At 42.9% G+C, this 20667-nt stretch overlaps 1 protein-coding gene across 1 annotated transcript in view; it reads left to right on the forward strand.

Annotated features, from left to right (window-relative positions):
* LOC147717653 (E3 ubiquitin-protein ligase TRIM39-like) overlaps window positions 1-10434 on the forward strand; it is a 235451-nt gene extending 225017 nt beyond the window's left edge. Inside the window, exon 8 of the mRNA XM_086924439.1 lies at window positions 9645-10434. The gene's annotated coding sequence lies outside the window, so the exon portion shown is untranslated. The remainder of the gene's footprint in view (window positions 1-9644) is intronic.
* Window positions 10435-20667: the final 10233 nt, after the last annotated feature.

Consider the following 20667-nt stretch of genomic DNA (forward strand, 5'->3'; position numbering starts at 1 on the left):
CCGAGTTCTGAGAAGCGACGTTCTACACACGCCCACCAGGCGAGGTGGCAACATCTTCTGAGGCAAATTGACACTAAACAAAGTTGATTGTCATGTAAAATTTCGTCCAAGAGTTCTTCAGTTACATTGTCAAGCAACAGTGATGTTGATGTTTTCCTCAGAAAAACATGCCCATTTTGGACGGCCCCCATGCAGTGAAAGCTATGAGTAAAAAAAAGTTGACAAATAAAATCCCAAAAGTCATTCAAACATTGCCTGAAAATTGCACTAAAGATATATGGTAGCTTCATACCTTTTATTATTGACAGTAGTGTGTCAATAAATATTATGCATGAGGAGAAATACAATGAATTGTCTCCGTTGCCCCGTCTCACACTGTCAAAGACTAAAGTGTATACCTGGGCTGAATCAACACCATTAAAGAGTCAAGGTTCATTTGTAGTAACCATGAAACACAAAAGTACAAGCACCCATTCATGATACTGCATCAAGTGCCTGTTTACTGTTTTAATGCTGCTGCGATATGGGACTGATATCTGAAAACGACCACATGCGCATGACGAAATAGTAAGTCAGTTCCCGACGTTGTTTCGTGGATTGGGAAAACGTAAGACTATGAAAATGCAACTGCATATCAATGAGGACATTCGTTTTGTTGCTCAAAGACAGACGAATTGCATTTCATTTACAAGAAGCTGTTGAGAAAGAGCTTGAGACATTACAAAAGCATGAAATCATTGAGCAATATATTGGTCCAACTCCGTGGGTTCGCTCATAATAGTAGTGCCCAAAAAGGACAGTGAAGGAGCAGTACACATCTGTGTTGATATGCATTACAGCCAACAAGGCCATTGCAAGAGAACAACATCCCGCACATTGCGGACATAGGACATTTGAATGGCGCTTAAGTCTTCTCACACCTTACAAGATGTCATTCAACATATCATGCAACCTGTCATGAATAGTTTCAATTACAGTAATGACACATTAGTTTTTGGAGCTACACTAAAGGAACATGATAAAGCTCTTACACATGTGTGTCGTTTACATGATGATGCAGGTTTAACTTTGAATGCTGACAAAGTTCCACAAAACTCAAATCCTTTGGCCATATCTTTGTGATTGGGTATGACGCCGGCTCCAGCTAAAGTACAAGCTTTGTCAACCACCAATTACCAACAAGATGTTACCATGTTACGTTTATTCCTTGGCAATGGCAGTTACTTTTCCCAATAAATATCTGACTTTGCCACAGTAAGTGCTCCCTTAAGAGACTTAACTAAATGAAATGCTTCATTTTACTGGTCACACGAATGTGAACAAAGTCTTGAGAAAATCATGCATGCAATTTGGAATGCCACTGAAATGGCCTATTTTGATCAGAAACTTCATACAGAGGTTGATGTTGACGCCAGCCCGGTCGGGTTGGGCGCAATCCTTGCCCAACACAGTGGACACCAAAATGCTTGAAGGCATGTTGTGGCATATGCAAGCAGATGTTTGACACAAACTGAAATAAAAAAGAAAGCTTAGCAGTGGTGTGAGCTTGCGAGCATTTCCATGTATTTCTATATGGAAAACCTTTCACTTTTGTAACGGATCATCAAGTATTGCTTACCATCTTTTGCAACTAATAAGCCAAGCAGCCTCCTGGAATTGACTGTTGGGTTTGGACTACAGTAATATGACTACATTATCGTGCACTGACCAGGGAAAGATCAAAACATCGCTGACTACTTTTCGCAAGTGCCAGTACAGTGCCCTGGTAACCCTTCCAAAGTGGCTGAAGCCTACATCAACTTCATCGTAAAATTCAATACGCCTGCCACTATTTCATTAGAACAAATCATTACTGAAACGAGCAAAGATAATGACATGTTGATGCTAAAAGACATTATTGCACCTCATTCTTGGAAACAGCACATTTAACCTCTCACACATGACGGGGAATATCAAAAGTAAAAAATGTGAAAGATGAACTATTTGTTACTCACGAAGTGGCCCATGAAGGATATTGTGGAATTGTTGCCACAAAATGACCTCTCTAAGATCGAGTTTGGATTTCTTATCTCGACTAGAGGGTTGAACAAGATTTGAAGGCCTGTCCTATGTGCAATTGCTTATCTCCCAAAATCACTCAACATGCCTTGAATATGTCTGATTTGCCAAAACATGTATGGGAGAGGTTCGCTATTGATTTCTTTGGTCCTCTTAACAATGAGCATCACCTGATGAATACTCCCATTTTCCATTGGGAGAAGATCTCACATTGACCACTCAAGAAAGAGTCATCAAGAGGTTAGATGGCACCTTTGCAACATGGGGTGCTCCTTCAATTCTAAAGTCTGATAATGGCCCACTCTACAACAGTTGAGAATTTGAAGACATTCTTAATCCTCTCAATGTGAAACATCAGATAAGCATACCTCTTTGGCCAGAAGCAAATGGCATTGTCAAACACTTTATGAGCACACTTAAAAAGACCATCCAGCATGCCACAGTGTAGAAGCTTGATCTGAAGTCTGTTCTCCATGCTGCTCTTTGAGCTTATTGGTTGACTCCTTATTCAACGACAGGTTAAACTCCTGCCACTTGATGTTTGGGAGAGCCATGATGACAAAGTTACCACAATGGACCAACAGAAGATCTACAAGCGATGGTGAACTTCGTCAAGCAGACTTGTGCTATAAGCAAAGGATGAAAGTATATGCCGACAAACGTCAATGTGCCAAAAACATTACTTTCAATAAAGGTGATCGAGTATTGGTGCAAAGACAGACAAAAATCAAATCTGATGCTCCCTTTCATGCTGAACTTTTCAAAGTAGTAGAGGACACATGGTGACTGCTCACCCTCCTGGAAAGTCCATTATGCAAGATTCTACGCACTTCAGGCATCTGCCTCATAATTCACCATTACCTGATGACAGAGATGAGACTGGTTTGATTGAGACTGTAGAGAGCCCTGTGACTGTATCTGTCCTTACATCACTAGTGCGCATCATGGATACTTCTCTCTCTCTCTTACCTGCCTCAGAGGACATGATCTGGGCTTTTGGTAGGAGCTCCATGACAACTCATTGAGGAGTTGTAATGTATCTGTATATATGTCTGTAAAGAAATTGTATTTTTTTATTGAACTAGGGGAGAGATGCAGTGTCTTTTTAGTTTACGGATAGGACCCTTGTGGTTCCCGATGGGTTCAGTAGAACTATGATATAAGTTTACAGGTGTTTAGAGTTCATGTTGAGTTTGCAGTTACACCCACAGGAATAAAGATGTGTGATACTAAGCTCTGTGTGTGGCGTATTCATTTACGAGTACGCAGGCTGTGGTGGGCGCTACACACACATCATAGGCATCATTCTGCCATGAGTCATCCTAACTTTCTAGAAATTGCAACCCAAATGCTGAGGCCCGGCACCAGAACACATACCCCTACATTGGCACACTCATAGGCACTCTCACCCACAGTTGTACATGCCCTCACCAACACACATCATTTAAAAGATACTTTGTGTTCATTTCCCTTCTACTGGAGCCTGCATGGAACAAATGCCTTCATCCGTCTCTCTCCCCCAGCCTGACATGCTCCATTAACCATTCGGCTTGATGCAACTCCATGTTATTTGCTCCCTCCACTTGAAAGTTCTGTTGTGATACATACAGTTTGTTTGACACCTTAGTGAGTGACTAGGTCCTGTGCTGTTAGTCACACTGTAAAACTGATGATGTGTCTTGCCAGTGATGAACAGTGCTGATTGAAATGGCTATATTAGAGAACTGTGAGGGCAATTGATGGCTAAGCCTGAACCAGAGCATTGCTTTCCAGTATTCTAAATATGCCAAGAGTGTCTCACCAACCAAGCTGATGTGCACAGTTCGCATTGTTTTCTTCTGTGAGAGTTTGTCACAGTTCAGTATCACATTCTCAGAGTAAAAGGGAAACAAGCATTGGCATTTGATATCCCATATGCAAATGCTATTGGCTTTGTCAATATCTTTTAGCCATGTTGTACACCAGCATGCTATTCAGCATGGCAATAGGTTAGTGGTGTGGAGTACAGTGTCATAAAGTGGAGTGGAGTACAGTGGCATAGAGTAGTGTAGAGTGGAGTGTCATGAAGTGGTGTGTCTTTGAGTGGTGTAGAGTGTTGTCGAGTGTCTTGGAGGCAGTAGAGTGTCATAGAATAGTGTTTTAAATTCGAGTGGCATAGAGAGTCATAGATTGGAGTGGCATAGAAGAGACGAGTGGAGTAGCGTGTCATAGGATAGAGTGGAGTAAAGTGGCATGTAGTGGCAGAGACTGAGTTACGTAGAGCATCATAGAGTGGAGTAGTGTTGTAGAGTGGCATAGCGTAGTGTGGCATGTGGTGGAGTAGAGTGTCATAAACTGGAGTAGAATTTAATGAAGTAGAGTGCCAGAGTGCAGTATCGTAAAGTCTAGAATGGAGTACAGTGGCATAGAGTGAAGTTGCACAAAATACAGTGTAGATTTAGATGGGCATAAGATTCATTGGCCTTGAGTCAAGTAGTGTAGAGAGCATTGGCGTAGAATGCAGTAACATAGGTGTAGTTTGCAGTAGCGTAGAGTGGTGTAGAGTAGAGTGAAGTGGCATAGAATGGAGTGGTTCTGGGTAGAGTGGAGTGGTCTAGAGTTGTGTGGAATGCAGATATTTTAATTCAAGATTACTTACTTGAGTGAATTGTATGAATACAAATATGATTATATGGAAATATAAATGATCTATGGTACTGCAGTGCCAACCTAAGTTCATCTATGTTGCAGGGAGTGTCTTTTATTAAGCTATTTGAAGCATTTATTTTTCAATACTATATTCTGTATTGATTAAAGATGAAGTATTCTATTTTGTATATATGTTATCGCAACATATTTTCTCTTAATTGTTGCATGGTTGAAATGGACATCTCCTCTACTTATTGCCATGTGACAATTTAGTAAAATTTGACAAAGACCACAGATGTCAATGAAATGTTGGCAGAGTGGGTTTGACCCACTATTTTTGCATTTTAGCTTAGAACATTTTTACTTTGAAAAATGGAAAACCAATAAAACGGAATTTTGTACCTTCAACATTTCTGCATTTTGTGTTTATTACCTAGTGTCCTCTGAGTTTTTTTCTGTTGTCTTATTTGATCCTGCTGTAGTTGTGTGGTGATTTTTGCCGTTCATAAAGAACACTGCTACTTTTTTTAAATGGCTGAATTTGTTGAGTATGAGAAATTAGTACAGTTTATTTCCACCCTTTCTTCTACAAAGATTCTACATTACTCCTTTCAGGACACTCCAAAAGCCAAGTATCTGCATGTAACAAACACGACAGAGACAGCAAATGTGAGCTTCATAAATGACAACTTCTGGGCCATCAAAAGTTGAATGGATTCAAATTGACTTGAGTTTGAGGAGGGAACAGAGCTTGTGATCAATAAAAGGCTGATTCGTTATATCAGGTGGGGTGTTGTCTGCCAGCGTATTCCAAGAGGCTGCAGGTGGGAGCCAATTCAGAGTGTGAATCCAACCGCCACTGCATGGTGCTGGGTGGTAGATTGGATAGTGGAGGTGATGGAGGGGAAATGCCAGAATAAAGGAACCAAAACTTGAGGAAAGTGGGATATAGGGCAGAAACACAGACGTTATGGCTGTGGTTCCCAAACTGTGCGCCGCGGCGCCCTGGTGCGCCGTTATCAGTAGCCAGGGGCGCCGCCGCACTATTTGGGAAAGATAACATCTGGCCTCGTTAGGCCCCCCCCTGTGCAGCGATGTCAGAAGTCCAGAGTGCCAGATCATGCGTGATTAAAAGAAACACTTAGAAAGTGATCAAAGCCGCTGGGAACATGAAAGCCCTTACTCACACAGCCTTCAGAATCTGCGTCGATAATAGGCCATTATCGGCGCACATTCTGCAGGCTCCCCTCCTCAGCAGCAGTGAGCCGACCCCAGACATGGTTTACAGATGGACTAGCGCTAGATGGCGCTGTGTGTCAGGCAGGAGATAAACAGAGCAAGCGCCGTCAAGCAGGCACCGCCAGAGTTTCACTCTCCAAACTCTCCAAAAAATTCCAAACAGAGCTGGACTGGTCACAGGTGGAACACGGTTTTTCAATCTTTTCCAGAATATTTCTGTTGCATCAAGCAAATAACTACAAGTGTTACTAGAGTAACATACATATGAGCACCTATTTGTTAAAGTGAATGCCTAATCCAGTCAAGTAGTGTCATATTTTAAGAATAAACTTTAGTATTCATGCATGAAGATGGAACAGGAATTCTTTTTAGGTCATCTTGTCCTCTATTTGTAGTCATAAATATACTAGATGAAAAGCTTTTTGTCTATTAATGAATCTGACATCACCTTTTCTTTTTATGTAGCGCGAACATTACCCGAAGGTGTCAGAGCGCTTTACATAAGAACTAGTTGCGATACATAAGGACTTAGGATTACATGCGTTACACAAAAGATACATGCAGAAATAAATTGCAAATGTACAAGTAATAAAGTCACAGAGGGAAGAGACAAATAGAAAAAATTGCAAATGTATAGGTTGTAAAGTCACTCAAGGAAGGGATACAAATGGATAAATTCTAAGAGTCATATAGGCATGGTAGAGAGTACAAAGGTCTACTGCGGTGGTTCCCAAAGTGTGCGCCGCGGCACTCCGGTGCGCCGGTAAGAAAATGGTGGGGAGCCACGGCCAACTTCCAATTAGGTCAAGGGAGCCACGGGTCAAAAAAGTTTGGGAACCACTGCGTTATGGGATGTAAGCGTGTACCTTCACCCTGGCACCTGGAAACAGTAGACCGTTGGTATTAATTAATAAGAGGAGTACAATCAGACCATTAATCTTATGTATAAATATCATGTAATTATTAAGGTAATGTCAGCAAAGGTGTAGAATAGATTAGAGTGGCGTGAAGTGATGCAGGGTGTAGTGGTGTAGTCTGGTGTAGAGTTGAGTGGTGCAGAGTAGAGTGCAGTGGCATAGAGTGCATTGGTGTAGAATAGAGTGGCGCAGAGAGCAGTGTCAGAGTGTAACAGTGCAGAGTAGAGAGCAGTGTCATAGATTGTAGTGGTAGGGAGAGGCATAGCATTCAGTTGTGTGGAGTGCTGTGGTGCAGAGTAGAGCGGCATTGAGTTCAATGGTAGAGAGTGGAGTCTTGCAATGCAGTGTCGTAAAGTGCAATTGCTCAGAGCGCAGTGGTGCAGAGAGCAGAAGACCAGATTGGCGTAGAGTTTAGTGACATAGAGCACAATGATGTAGAGCAGCAGTGCGTGCAGTGGCATAAAGTGGTGCAGAGTAAAGTTTAGTGGTGTAAAGTGCAGTGGTGCAGAGTAGTTAGCATAGATGTAGTGGCATTGAATGAATTGATTTTGAGTAAGATGATGTTGAGTGCATTAGCATTGAGTGCACTGGTTTAGAGTAGAGAGGTGTAGAGCACAGTGACGTAGAGAGGTGAAGAGCAGAGTTGCATAGAGTGGTGCAGCTTAGAGAGCAGTGGCATTGAGTGGGGTAGAGTGGAGTAGAATAGATTATTTCAGAGTACAGTAAAGTGGAGTAGAGTGGAGCAGGGTAGAGTGGTGCAGAGAGAAGTGCAGTGGCATTGAGTAGCGGTGTAGAGTGCTATAGTGCAGAGTGGGGTGGTGCAAAGTGGAGTAGAGTGCAGTGGTGTAGAGTTTATTAGTGGAGTGGTGCATGGTCGAGTGCATTAGTGTTGAGTGCAGTGTCAAACTACAGTGGTTCACAGTAGAGTACAGTGGCGTAGAGTAAAGTGGCGGAAAGGGCAGTATTGTAGAGTGCAGTTGTGTAGAGTGGCGTAGAGTGAAGTGCGCAGAGTGGAGTATAGTGGAATACAGTGCAGTGGTGCAGAGTAGATTGTGATAGAGTGCAGTGGCATAGAGTGTATAGGTTTTGAGTAAACTGGTGTTGAGTGCAGTGGCTTAGAGTACAGTAATGTAGAATAGAGTCGAAAAGAATGGATTAGAGTACAGTGGTGTAGAGTAGATTAGAGTGGTGTAGAGTGGATTTGCATACAGTGGAGCAATGCAGATTGTAGTGGCCTACAGTGCATTGGTGTAGAGTGGCATAGAGTAGTGAGGTGTGGAGTGCAGTGTTGTAGAGTAGAGTGGTGCAGAGTAGAGTGTAGTGGTGCATAGTAGAGTGTAGTGCCTTGGGTAGAGTGCAGTGGTGTAGAGTTCATTGACCTTGAGTGGTGCAGAGTACAGTGCATTGGCTTAGAGTATAGTGGCGTTGTGGCTTGGAGTGGCGTAGTGTGGAGTGGTGCAGAGTACAGTGCAGTGGCATAGAGTAGAGTGGTGTGGCTTGGAGTGGCGTAGTGCGGAGTGGTGCTGAGTAGATTGGAGTGAGGTAATGTGGAGTATGCATGGTGTGGTAAGGCATTAACATTGCAGGCAACACATCTTCTATTAAAATGATCATTACATTTTTACTGCCATGCAATTTTACTGATAAAATTATACAGCGCACAAACGATAATGTGTCGAAATGTCACAGTTCAGAATTAGCAAAAATATACTTTATTTGTACTTTTCTAATTCCGATATATTCTTAAATATATCCATAGTTCATTTACAGACATTTAAATTATGTTGTGTACTAGAAAACAAATAACATCATACAGCCTTCATCAAGCACACGCCCAGTAGTCATTATGATTGTCACGTAAATCCTCTCACTTTGAAGTCAGAGAAAGACATCAAGCTCCCTGAAAGACAGAGCCTGGCTTTGACCCTGTCTTTGAATGCAAAGCAAATGTGGCAAGATAAGGCCAAGATTTAAAGGCCTACTTACAGAAATCCAGTATTGGTGGAAGAATACAGTAAATAGTGTTTGGGCAACGGAAGAAACAAACTCAATCTGGGCAGCCAAAAACAAATGGAGCTAGCAAATAGAAAGCAAGAAGATGTGAGTTACAATTACAAAGGCAATTATAAGCAATGGGCGGAATGCATTCCGAGGGAAGCTTTTTGAATGTCCCCAAGATGTGATTAGCGTTTGACCTAAAAAGGAGGGGAAGGTTAAATATCCAAAAACGCAGGCTTCCACTGATAAAAAAAAATTATGCTAAAGATTGTAGTACATGGGGTGGACTGCTATACAAACCCCCCAAATATATTAAAGGGAGAAGCAAATTCTACAGATTAATGTTGGTTCCAATAAAATATTATACCTGTTCATGTCATAGTATAATATAAGATACTTGATAAAGAAATCTGGAATTTCCAAGATTAAACATTAAAAATGACCATCTAAGGGTGTAACATGTATGATTTTGGCTTACAATACAATGTAGATGCGGGGACCGGGAGCTAATTGGAAAAGGGAGGTCCAGTACAGATGGATTTTGGCTTCTCTTAATTTATGACTGAAAAGACTAATGATAAAACTGTTTTATTTGAATGATTTGAATTGTTGATCAACATATGTGATATAGTTCTCCTATACCGCTGTAAACTTCCAAACATTGAAAGTACTACTCGATAACTGAGAAGAAGGGGTATTAAACGTATTAGATACATTAGAAGGGATTATAAAAAAAAATTACCCAGTTGCTGCAGATTAAAAAAAAAATTCAGAACATTGATTATAATACTCTTCAATTTGCAGGATTCTGCACCCAAAATCGTCATCTACATGGTGGGAATCAAGAACTACGTTTTGATCATGTTATCTACTCTGAAACCACTGACACTTAATACAGATGAAGGACTGGGTTATTTTTTACAAGAAGATTGCAGAGTGATATTGTCCTTGAATCTCTTGATTAAAGGTGCTTATTGTTGCATTGTTTCTTTAATTGTTGGCTATGAATTTGTGTCTCTATTTCATTGAGGATTTAATTTTCTTTCAATTGGAATCTGCCCTTGCTATGAATTTGAAATGGATGTTTGTGGTATTATTGAGAACTGGAGCGTATATGAGATCAATTTGAATAAAACAGATACTGCACAGTATTGATATCTCGGCCCCTTGGTCAATTTGAATAGATGTGGTACTTTAATTCAAGATTACTTAGTTGAGTGACTTGTATCAAAACAAATGTGATTATATGGGAATATAATCTTTGTTACTGCACTGCCAAGTTGATTTCATGTATGTTGCAGGGCAACGCTATTTGAAGCATTTATTTTTCAATAATATATTCTGTATTGATTAAAGATGAAGTATTATATTTTGTACATTATATTGCAATATATGTGCTCTTAATTGTTGCATTGTTGAAATGGACTACTCCTCTACATTATTTTCTATGTGACAATTGAGTTAAATTTGACAAAGCCCACAGATGAGGATGAATTGTTGGCAGTGTGGGTTTACACCCACTATTTTGACACTTTACCTTAGCACTTTTCACTTTGAATTATGAAAAAAACAATAAAACTAAATGTTGAACCTTCACATTTCTGCATTTTGTGGTCATTGGGACAACATTGCTGCTACTATTTTTTTTTTTTAATGGATGAATTTGTTGAGAATGAAAAATGAGTACAGTTTATTTCTACCCTTTCTTCTTCATAGATTCTACATTACTCGGGCACTCCAAGTATAAGCATGTAACAAACACAACAGAGACAACAAGTATGAGCTTCACAAATGACCACTTCTGGGCCATCAAGAGTTGAATGGATTCAAATTAACTTCAGTTTGATGAAGGAAAAGAGCTTCTGCTCATCCGAAATAAAGGCCAATATGGGCCAAATGGGCGATATGGGGTGGTATTGTGTGCCTGTGTAATCCAGGAGGCTGCAGGTGGGAGCCAATTCAGAGTTTGATTACAACCACCACTGGATGAGACTTTGTGGTAGATTGGATGGGGAAGGATGAAGGGAGGGAAATCCAGAATTAAGGGTTCAAGGATGGTGGGATATACGGCAGAAGTTATGGGATGTATGCGTGAACCTTCACCCTGGCCCCTGGAAAGACTAGTCACACACCAAAGTTGGTATTAATTAATAAGAGCTGTACGATCATCCCATATATCTAACAAATCAAAATCAAGTAATTATTATGGTAATGCAAGCAGTCAATATATAAAACAAAATAAACATGAGAAAAACCAAAAGCATTTTACGTCACACTTCGCTACTTCCACTAATAGACGGATCAATTATCCATACCGGACACTACACGTATGTATACACAGGCCGGGTGCCCTTACAGTTTCAATTTCAATCACCATATTTAGCTCACCTGAGAGCAGAAAGGAAGGTTCTTCTTTGCTGTGTTTTATTTATGTTTTTTAGGCCGCTGGTAAAGTTATACAGACGTCTCATACACTCTGTTAACTGGCATCACTATTCAGAACTCACATTCTCTGAGCCCTAGCCTTCTGCATGCACACTCCCAAGAAATGGTGTCCCTCATATGGGAGACAATTAGCCTAATCATAGAGCTCAAATCTTATTTCCCTCCACTCCAGAATTTGTGGACTATATAGAATTATAGGTGGGTAGCTTAAAGCAAAATGCATTTATTCACATCGAGATAGCAAAGTTCAGTGATAAAACATAGTTTCTGCGGATGGGACTTAAACAACCAATCACGAAAGTGAGCCCTAGAGCCCTCCATTTTACAACACAGAGAAAATAAACATTAGTCTTCTGTTGCACTGTTGCTTTAGGTTAAAGCCATCTGAGTGCTCTTTGATAAAAACTTTAGTAGCCAGAAATTGCAGTATGCGTTAGCAGGAGTAAACAGGTTTGGAGTACGGCGGTTGCAGTTGGGTAGACCCCTTGGGTTAGAGATGCCTGATGGGTGTTTTTACAAGAATTTATATATACCATCCACTCCAGCTTCTGTTAATGGAACATAGATAAAAATCAACATAAAATATAAACATTACAAACTGAGGGAGTACTGAGAAGTAAGTCATCTCAGGGTCCCTCTGAAACCTAAGTGTTTAGATGTAGGTAAAGTGAAGGCTACTTGTATTTAGTAACTGTACATTCTTAGCTTCAGTTCTGACCTTCCACTGTGCACACACGCAGTAATGTTTAGATGATGATTGTGGTGACCGGCTGTAGCCCTTGATGTGATCCTATCATGGGATTCTCTGTGGGTAGTATGTTTAGTGTGATATATTCAGTGAGGAACAGGATGGCAGGCCTGTAGATACGCTGTTCTTGCTGTGCCCCGTACATTTCTCTAAGAAGTACTGATGTTTTTCATAGTCAGAGGGGTGTGTTTTTTTTGCATATTTATATAGCGCGAACTCGACCCGAAGGTATTGGAGCGCTTTACATGAGCACCGTATTTACATTACACTTTTAGGCATGGGAAGATGTGGACTCAAACCCTGGTTTCCAGCACCAAAGTCGGCAGTGTAGCCGATGGACGGGGAGGGGGAGGGTTGGGGGTTATTTATGTCAATCGCAGCCATGTCCATCCTCATCAGTCCATACACGCTGAGATAAGTACCTATCCTCAGACAGGCCCCTCAGCTGTCCCTAAAAGAACTCTTCCCTTTTGTCCCGCAGTCCACCCCCTCGTCTTCACAGCTCAGGAGGTGCTGTCCTCTATTTCAAGGCGTATTCCTGGTCATGTAGGAAACAGCAACAAACCTTTGTTAATGTTTCATCGGCGACTCTCAGCTGATGCTGCAGAGATCCTACTCAAGGTCCACAATGCAAAACAAAGCAATGGAATCAGAGGGTCGCAGCAGGGCTTATGCAAAAAAAGGTAAGCTCCAGGGCCCTCCTCAGAAGGCCCACAGGTCGTACCACCACCAGCACTGCCAATGACAGTCCCATCACAACTAATCACCGTCTCACTTCTTCAGTGTGACAACGCTGACTACTCTAGACACCCAGAGCCATGGAAATGACACTGGTGGCAGATAATATTCATTTTTAATGTGTGTTGAATTATTAAATACCGATTATCTGCTCTTCTGAAAATTTGATCAACAGCGCCACCATGTGGTAAACTGTCATTAGAGCCGGGGTCAATAATAAAGTGCCGGTGCCGAGCACCAGATACCACTGGCTCAAAATAAGTACTGGACAGCAGTTATCTGACACTGGGGGAACGGGTAAGGGCTGCTTCAACGATGAAAGATAGCATTCCGGCCTTCATCTTTCTGTAGAGAAATACCATCTCGTGCTTGAGGCACCAGTCTCTTGCAGACAACCTCATACACACAGTACATGGGTTCACTCATACCATACACTGCACACAATTTGGTGGATGACATAGTAATGTAGAACAAACTATTCCCAGGACATGGCCAGTAGATCCCTCTCCTATGAAAACAGGTGAAAGGGCCTTGCAACCTCCATATTATGTACTCGTTTGAACCCTCATCCTCCCCATAGCCCAGTGACACGTATGTGGATATCCAGCTAATGCTGGAGGACTGAAAGTCAACAATGATGAAATAACCTGAGAGTTTCGCAAGCTTTCCCTGGTTGAAATATGTGGAATTTTCAATCTGAAACACAGAAAACACATTGCTGGCCATTCAAGATGAGTGCACCCAGAACCCAGGAATCTAAACCTGGGCCACTGCTGATATATATATATATCACTAATGGAGATGATGTGGTTGACTGAATTAAGCCTTGAAATGTCAACCGCGTTCGTTGGTTAGTAGAGTCTGATTTCTGTCTTGCTGCAGTCGAGCACCGCGTTCATCAGCTTGTCCATCCCATTGGAGCTACAAAATCCCAGGTGTCGCTTCTGGAACCTGCGTAGCTTAATAACGCAAAATTAGATCAATTGGTTTGCATGGCAGAGGTTAGGCCAAAGAAGATCCTCGGGCATGGACCCTAAATAAAGATTACTAACAGGCCATTGGTATAGGACAGGTGTGGGGCGCTAGAGTAATCCAGGAGGCTGCAGGTGGGAGCCATTTCAGAGTGTGATTGCAACTACCACTGGGTGGTAGATTAGATGAGGAAGGAGATGGAATAGGAGCAGAATGGCAGAAATATGTCAGATGAAGGAACCGAAGAGTGAGGACGTTAGAATACAAGGCAGAGAGAGACACCAGCATGAACCCTCACCCTGGCCCCTGGAGACAGTAGACACACACAACAGTTGGTATTAATTAATAAGAGGTGCACAATCAGCCCATAAAATCTTATGAAGCAAAATGATGGTAATTATTATGGTAACGCAGCAGTCAATATACAAGACAAATTAAACATTAGCATTTGGCTTCACCCCCACTTATTTATTTATGAATTATAATGCGCATGGCTGCTACAGCAACGAGGCGTCCCAGCGCAACCAGAAACTCAAGAGAAAAGGCGAGAGAGCCCAGCCTAGCAACTAACATTTGAGAATGGGAATAGTCAGGTTTTTATAGTTTTGCGAAACGCTAAAAGATTGGCATAGCTCTAACACGCACTGGGAGCAAGTTCCAGAGCTTTGCCGCTAAATAGCAGAAGGAACGACCCCCTGCCCTTGCTCTCTGGACACGAGGAGCACGGACAAGTGCAAGGTCGGCAGAACTCAATGCTCGCCCGGGCACATAGGGTGTCAAAAAGCAGGAAAGCCCGCCCGGGGCTTGATGCGTCAGAATCTTATGTGAGATACACAGCACCTTAAACTGAATGTGTTTCTCAATGGGCAGCCAGTGAAGCTTAGGGAGCACAAGCACTACCGAGCAGGATCTAGGTAGGGCCATCAAAAGGCGTCCCGCCGCGTTCTGGACCCGCTGCAAGCGTTGAATATTGGCCTTATTAGCGCCCAAATACAGAGAGTTGCCGTAGTAAAGCCTGGAGAGTATGGACGCCTGAACAATGGTTTGACGAACTCTAGGTGGAAAAAAGCCAAGCAGGGGTCTCAGCCCTTGCAAGAGCCACTAATAGATTGATCTTATATCCCTACCTAAGACACAGAGACTGGACGCCCTTGCATGTTGAATCACTATACATAATTCAACGGAGAGAAGAATGAAAGGTTTCTTGTTGCTGTATTTCTGTTATTTTATGTTAGCTCCAGTAATGAAACCCCGCTGCTGAATCTCACACAGTCTGTTAGCTAGCATCGCCATTCAGAGTAGTAAGTCCCTGAGCCCTAGCCTTCTGCATACACACTGCCAAGAACAGGTGTCCCTCATATTGGTGACAATTAGGTATTGTTTATATGCAACAGGTATGTATTACACACAACAGTGATATCGCTGAGACTTACCTCGTAGACAAAGTTACAGCTTATATGGATATGGAATGTGATATCTCCAGCTATCAAAGAGCGAAATCCTCATTTGACGTTAGTAATGCCGACATCCATTATGGAACATCTCATCTACTGTTGTATGAAGATCATGTTTTGGGAGAGATATCTTTTGCTTCCACAAAAGCACAGGGCCCTTGTACACAGAGCACAATGTACCATATTTGGAATAAAATAGATGGTCTATGAATACAGTGAGACATTGGGTAAAGTAGCGGCCTGCTCAGGTTAGAAAAAACAATCCAGACCAAATTAGTTCCATACGGTATATCATAATACTGCAGGCCTTTTATGCGCTTTACCTGTTTAAACAAGAATATTGCATAACTGAAAGCATTAATTAGAAAATTAAGAATGTTTTTGAGCTTCACATATCTTTGGCTTAAACTCTTAAATATAGTATTCAATTAGAGGAAGTTAAGATTGTTATTACTATTCTTTAAAACGGTAAAACAACAGTGGAAGATGGATTACCTTGAGCGCCATATAAGGCTGTTATTAGTGAAGTGGCTTCTGAGTGAGCCTGTTCCGGAATCCTGGAATAAATTCAACATTGTGGCAACTCCAAAGAAAAGAAAATGTGCAGTAGAGTGTGAATTGCACCACCTGATCTTCTTCTTCAGTGCAGATGTCAAACAGTTTGCACCAATAGTACATAGTTTGCTTTCCTCCTATCAACATGTCTTCATCTGCAGACCGTAGCAACAAGGTCATCACTATGTTTGATGTCACCGTGGCATTGGTGTTACCCAATGTAATCGTCCTGGATACTGAAAAGGCATTGGACAGGGTGTTCTGGCAATATCTCTACAAATGACCACTCCAGGCTGGGGTTGGAAAGAAATGTCATCACTGTGATTAAGGCTATGCATAATGACCTTGTGGTCCAGACAGATATTATGGGCAATGCTCACGGACATTTTGATATGTAGGGGCAATAGCCAGTAGAATCCTTAATACACAATTTGTTCCTGTGTAGAATCTCACCTCGCAACCCAGGAACCTCATCTCATGTCTCCCTCCTGCTGTTCAAGTGTAGTATTGATATTGCAATGTAGCATGGTTTCGGTGATATATAGGCCTTAACATCGGCATACATCTACTCTATAGGACTGTCCTGTTCACACATTAAAACACTAAAATCAGGGGCGTGGCTAGCGGCCGAGCATGGCGGCAGTGTGAAGTGGGAGCTCCTCACGGCATAACGGCCTTTTGTAAAATCCGGTAACTTAATCCGTCACAACGCCTGCCCGAAGCGGCGGTACCTGCTCAGGAACCGAATCTGCACTTCCTGATCCAACCCCGGTAAAACACTAAAATCAATAATAAAAAGTAATTGTAGGCAGATATTATCAACAACAGATGACATTAAGAATTCCCAACATTGTTACCTCATTATACAGACTGTATCCATGTGTGTAGTAACATTCTTGAATACGCTGTTATAGTTGGATGCTAAATCAAAATATTTCATGCAAGTTTAGATGATAATATTGAAAGGGGGATACCCCAAAATAAAAGAAGGAAGCATGTAATCAGTGTTTAAAAGGCCCTAGTTTTCATTAATGCAAACAACCAGTAAAATAGGTTAAACAGATCAATTTAATGTAGGAGAGCAATACTGTAAGATGTATTACAATTTAAAGAATCTACATATTGTTCCTATATGTTTCTAAATCATTGTGGACGCAGCTCAAACTAGTGCAGATGAACACGTTTATTTAGTCTATTTTAGTGATGTCCAACCATGTAAGAAATTGCTTTTTAAGAGGCATAGAAATCAAATTCTTCATGCCTTATGCATCTAGAGTTTTGACTCCAATTCTAGTGGCATCAAAGGGGTGGGTCTACTGTGTCTTTGTTGGAGGACCCATTATGCTCTCTGGAATCGTGTGAGTTCTTAAGAATTCGAGGCCTGTAATGGCAGCAAATTATTTTCCGTCCACACCTTTGATCCTTGCTGAGGCAAAATATGGCTTTTCTACTAAAAGACACTGTTAGACCTAGGAAATCCTAGACTACATAGGGTAGCCTGGCACAGTATGAGACAGCTAAACTCTAAGGCGTTGGTTAAGTGCTTACAGGACCCACTCACAGTAACTCAATGATTGACCACTAAAAATAAAAGACGCTACACCAGTTTTAGAAAAATACCAGTACCTTTTATAAAAATAATGTTTGTTCTGTTTCTTATGCAAAATCTGATTTCATTTAGCTCAGCATAAATTCACATATGTTACACAGACTTCAATACATGTCTCACTCTAGCAAAGCTGAATCATAGGTACATTTCACTTGAGATAACTTATTATCCGTTCCACAGTATGCTTCTTCAATTAATTATTACAGAAAGGAAAATTCACATTACAGGTTCAATGCGCCACTTGGCATGTACATTACCCCTCTCCTCTCAGACTCCAGAGCAGCTCAACAGGCTTCAACCCCCAGCAGCGTTCTTCACAGAATATGCCACTAGCTAGTTGGCTAGAAGAAGACAAGGTAAATTAATAAGGCTCCCCTTGATCAATTCTCTGGCTACACCTTACTTGTGGGAGATCTGCCACCCCAATGAATAACTGACTGGAAGGGTTTTTAAAAGTGAGCCCTGTCCGCTTCTGACACCCTAGGGCTCAACCTGCAGCACTCCTATGTTAGGCACACGTACTTAATGCTTAGTTTTTCCCTTCACACCGCTTTCCCCCCCTTATCTAGTTTGAGAGATAGCAATTCAAACGGTCTGGGCGGATCAATAGCCCAATTCCTCGTGTTCTTGTTACTGGCGGCTCCTCAGTTAATCACCTAGTTCTTTAACACTGCCGCTTTTGGTGTTCTTTGTTAACCGGCGCTGCCGTCTCCCGCTTCCCTCGCTTTACCCTGCTTACTTCAGTTACGGAGAGTCACCCGGCTGGAGTTGTTCGGTCTTTTACCAGCCTTCGGGGCCGTGGGTGAGAGCTCGGTAGGCGGGGACGGAAGAGCGTGGGGCCGCTCGGTTCGCCGCGATCTCACCGGCGAGTCTGATGGTGCTCTCGTTGCTCCGCTGGTGAGGCTAACGGCGCTCTTGCTGCTCCGCTGACAAGGCTGATGTCGCTCTCACTCTCGGGCTCCGCCTCTTCCGACCGGCTGGGTGGCCTTCAGGCGCGCCTCCTGTGACGCCGCTGGCTTCCCCACGGCTACGGACTCTGCCTCTCCTCCAGCGCCGCCTTCTTCCGTCGACACACGGAACAGCTGGGCTCTTCCCTCGCGCCTGGGACAGGCTTGGTGTTGGCGCCTCAAACAGGTAGAAATCCCTGCTGATTTCACCGCCTGTTACCACAGTGAGCGAGGCGGTCACGAAGGTTAAGACAGGGACGGTCCTTACTCCTCAGGCAATCAGCAGAGCCCTGATCTGCCCACAGCCTTCAGGGCAGTTGCGCAGGTCGCTCACAGGGGTCGCTTGGTTGCAGTTAATGAGGGTCTTCTCACAACACGACCCGGTTCACAATCTGGTCATAAAGTCTCTGGTCACGCTTTATGGATGACGTGACAGTGGGGTTTGGTCAGATTGAAAGGGAGCACTTCCCAATAACGCGACCGCCGGCCCACAGGTCGATCTGGTCACCTCTGGTGCGCAATCCTCCTCCACAAGTCGCCTCTCTCCTCACTGGTCACTCCTGAGACTGCACAAAATGGCTGCTGGTCACTGGCCTTTTATAGAGTGGCCTGAGACCTCTGGAAGCCACTAGATGTTTCTGGAACCTTCCTCATATTAGCCTATGGGCCTGTTCTCCAGGAGTGTCCGTTATGGCAGTTGGTGGACACCATTTTAGGTGCATGGATGTCCCTAGATTTTCCAGGGGCTAAACTAGGCCTCACAGAATATGAGGGGAAAATGGCGTCATAGTCAAGGAACACCTAGCCCCCCTGACAGCACTGAAAAATCCTGGTGGATATATAAAAATAAAAATAGAAACTCTGGGAGGCTAAGGGGGACAAAAATAAATAATGTTGGTAAGAGTATCCCCAGATGCAGACAGGTCTAACAGACACATTAAACCCAGATGTGCCTTGTTAAAAGGAAGGCTGACTCTGCTTTCTGGAAGGCAGTTCTCTCTGTCTGTAAGAACTTATGTCCGGGTGTCAGCTGTGATGAAAAGTTCATCTAGTCCCTCCGCTGGCTTGTTCATCCACCCCGTAGTGTTCTGCGACTGAGCTGAGTAACATTGCGGATCCGCTCTTGCAGGAAATTATGACAAAATCTTCCATTGAGCTGAGTAATTCTGCCCCTCTTCCCTTTCCTAGAGTTCTCCGACTGACCTGAGTGGGGAACGGTAACCTCCTTGTTGAGTAGGTATCCAGCCCACTGGATACCTACTCATAGGGCTGACAGAACTAATGTATTTGAATGAAGGGATGGGGACAGTAGTGTAAGGAAGACTCTTCCCCTGGAAACTTCAGTTGATTCACCAAGCGGGTGAGATATTACTGCCGGCTGCCCTCAACAAGCAGAAACTGTCTACAGAGAACTCACACTTCAATATAGTTATATAAGCCCCTGTGACTTACGCTGCACTATTTATATATGGCTATGTGTGATGCTGACTGTAGCTCCTCTGAGGTAGACATCAACAAGACCTAAAAGGCATCCATGGACTTATGTTGGTTCCTGTGACTTATGCTGCAGATGTGTTTAATGCAACACACGATATGTTGCCTACAAAAGCCTCAGAGGCATTTATGGAGATGCATCCTGAGGGAAATTAATCCGCATTAACCTTGGAAATTCTATGTCAGGACCGGAGGCTTCAGATTATGCTATATCTTCCTTCGCTTTATTAACATACAAACTCCACAGCAGCTTAGGAAAATATGTAAACAGTGAACAGAAAATGCTTTAAGTCCCAAAGCATTTGAAGGAACGTTTTAACAGTCCAAAACCACAACTCCCAAGAGTCTCTTGTGTATTGCTAGTCCATAGTCCTTCCATTATGTCCATCACAGCTAGAAAGCCGGCCCTCTCTTCCTCTTCCTTCTCTTTCTTCGCTGCTCCCGCAGCCAGATAAGTGCTTTTCATGTTTCCTTTATGCGATATTAACTGGTTGTATTATATATACGGTTATTGGGGGCTCGTTACATGGTTTGTTTTCCATTGCAGAGTCCCCGGTCGCGGGAGCGTTCTATCCGTTCCTACTCGACTTTTTCTTTTCCAATTTGTGTGCGGTGACTGATAAAGCCGCCAGGGGGCGCCCACGCGTCTCGCCGGCTCTTCGGCGCGTCTCCTCAGTTACGGGGGCCGCGCTGAGGAGTCAGCCTGCGCCGGAGCCTGCCCTCGCTTACCCCTCTGACACCTGGTTTCCCGGGTCTGTAACCCTTGTTTCTGACGCCCCGCTGGGGTCTGTATTGCGGCGTAGACCGCGTGAAACGCCTTCGGGCGCCTTTTGTGCACCTCATTATTGTGTGTGGCTTAGCGCGC

Source organism: Lissotriton vulgaris, chromosome 5 (genome assembly GCF_964263255.1).
Source record: "Lissotriton vulgaris chromosome 5, aLisVul1.2, whole genome shotgun sequence".
Taxonomy (NCBI): domain Eukaryota; kingdom Metazoa; phylum Chordata; class Amphibia; order Caudata; family Salamandridae; genus Lissotriton; species Lissotriton vulgaris.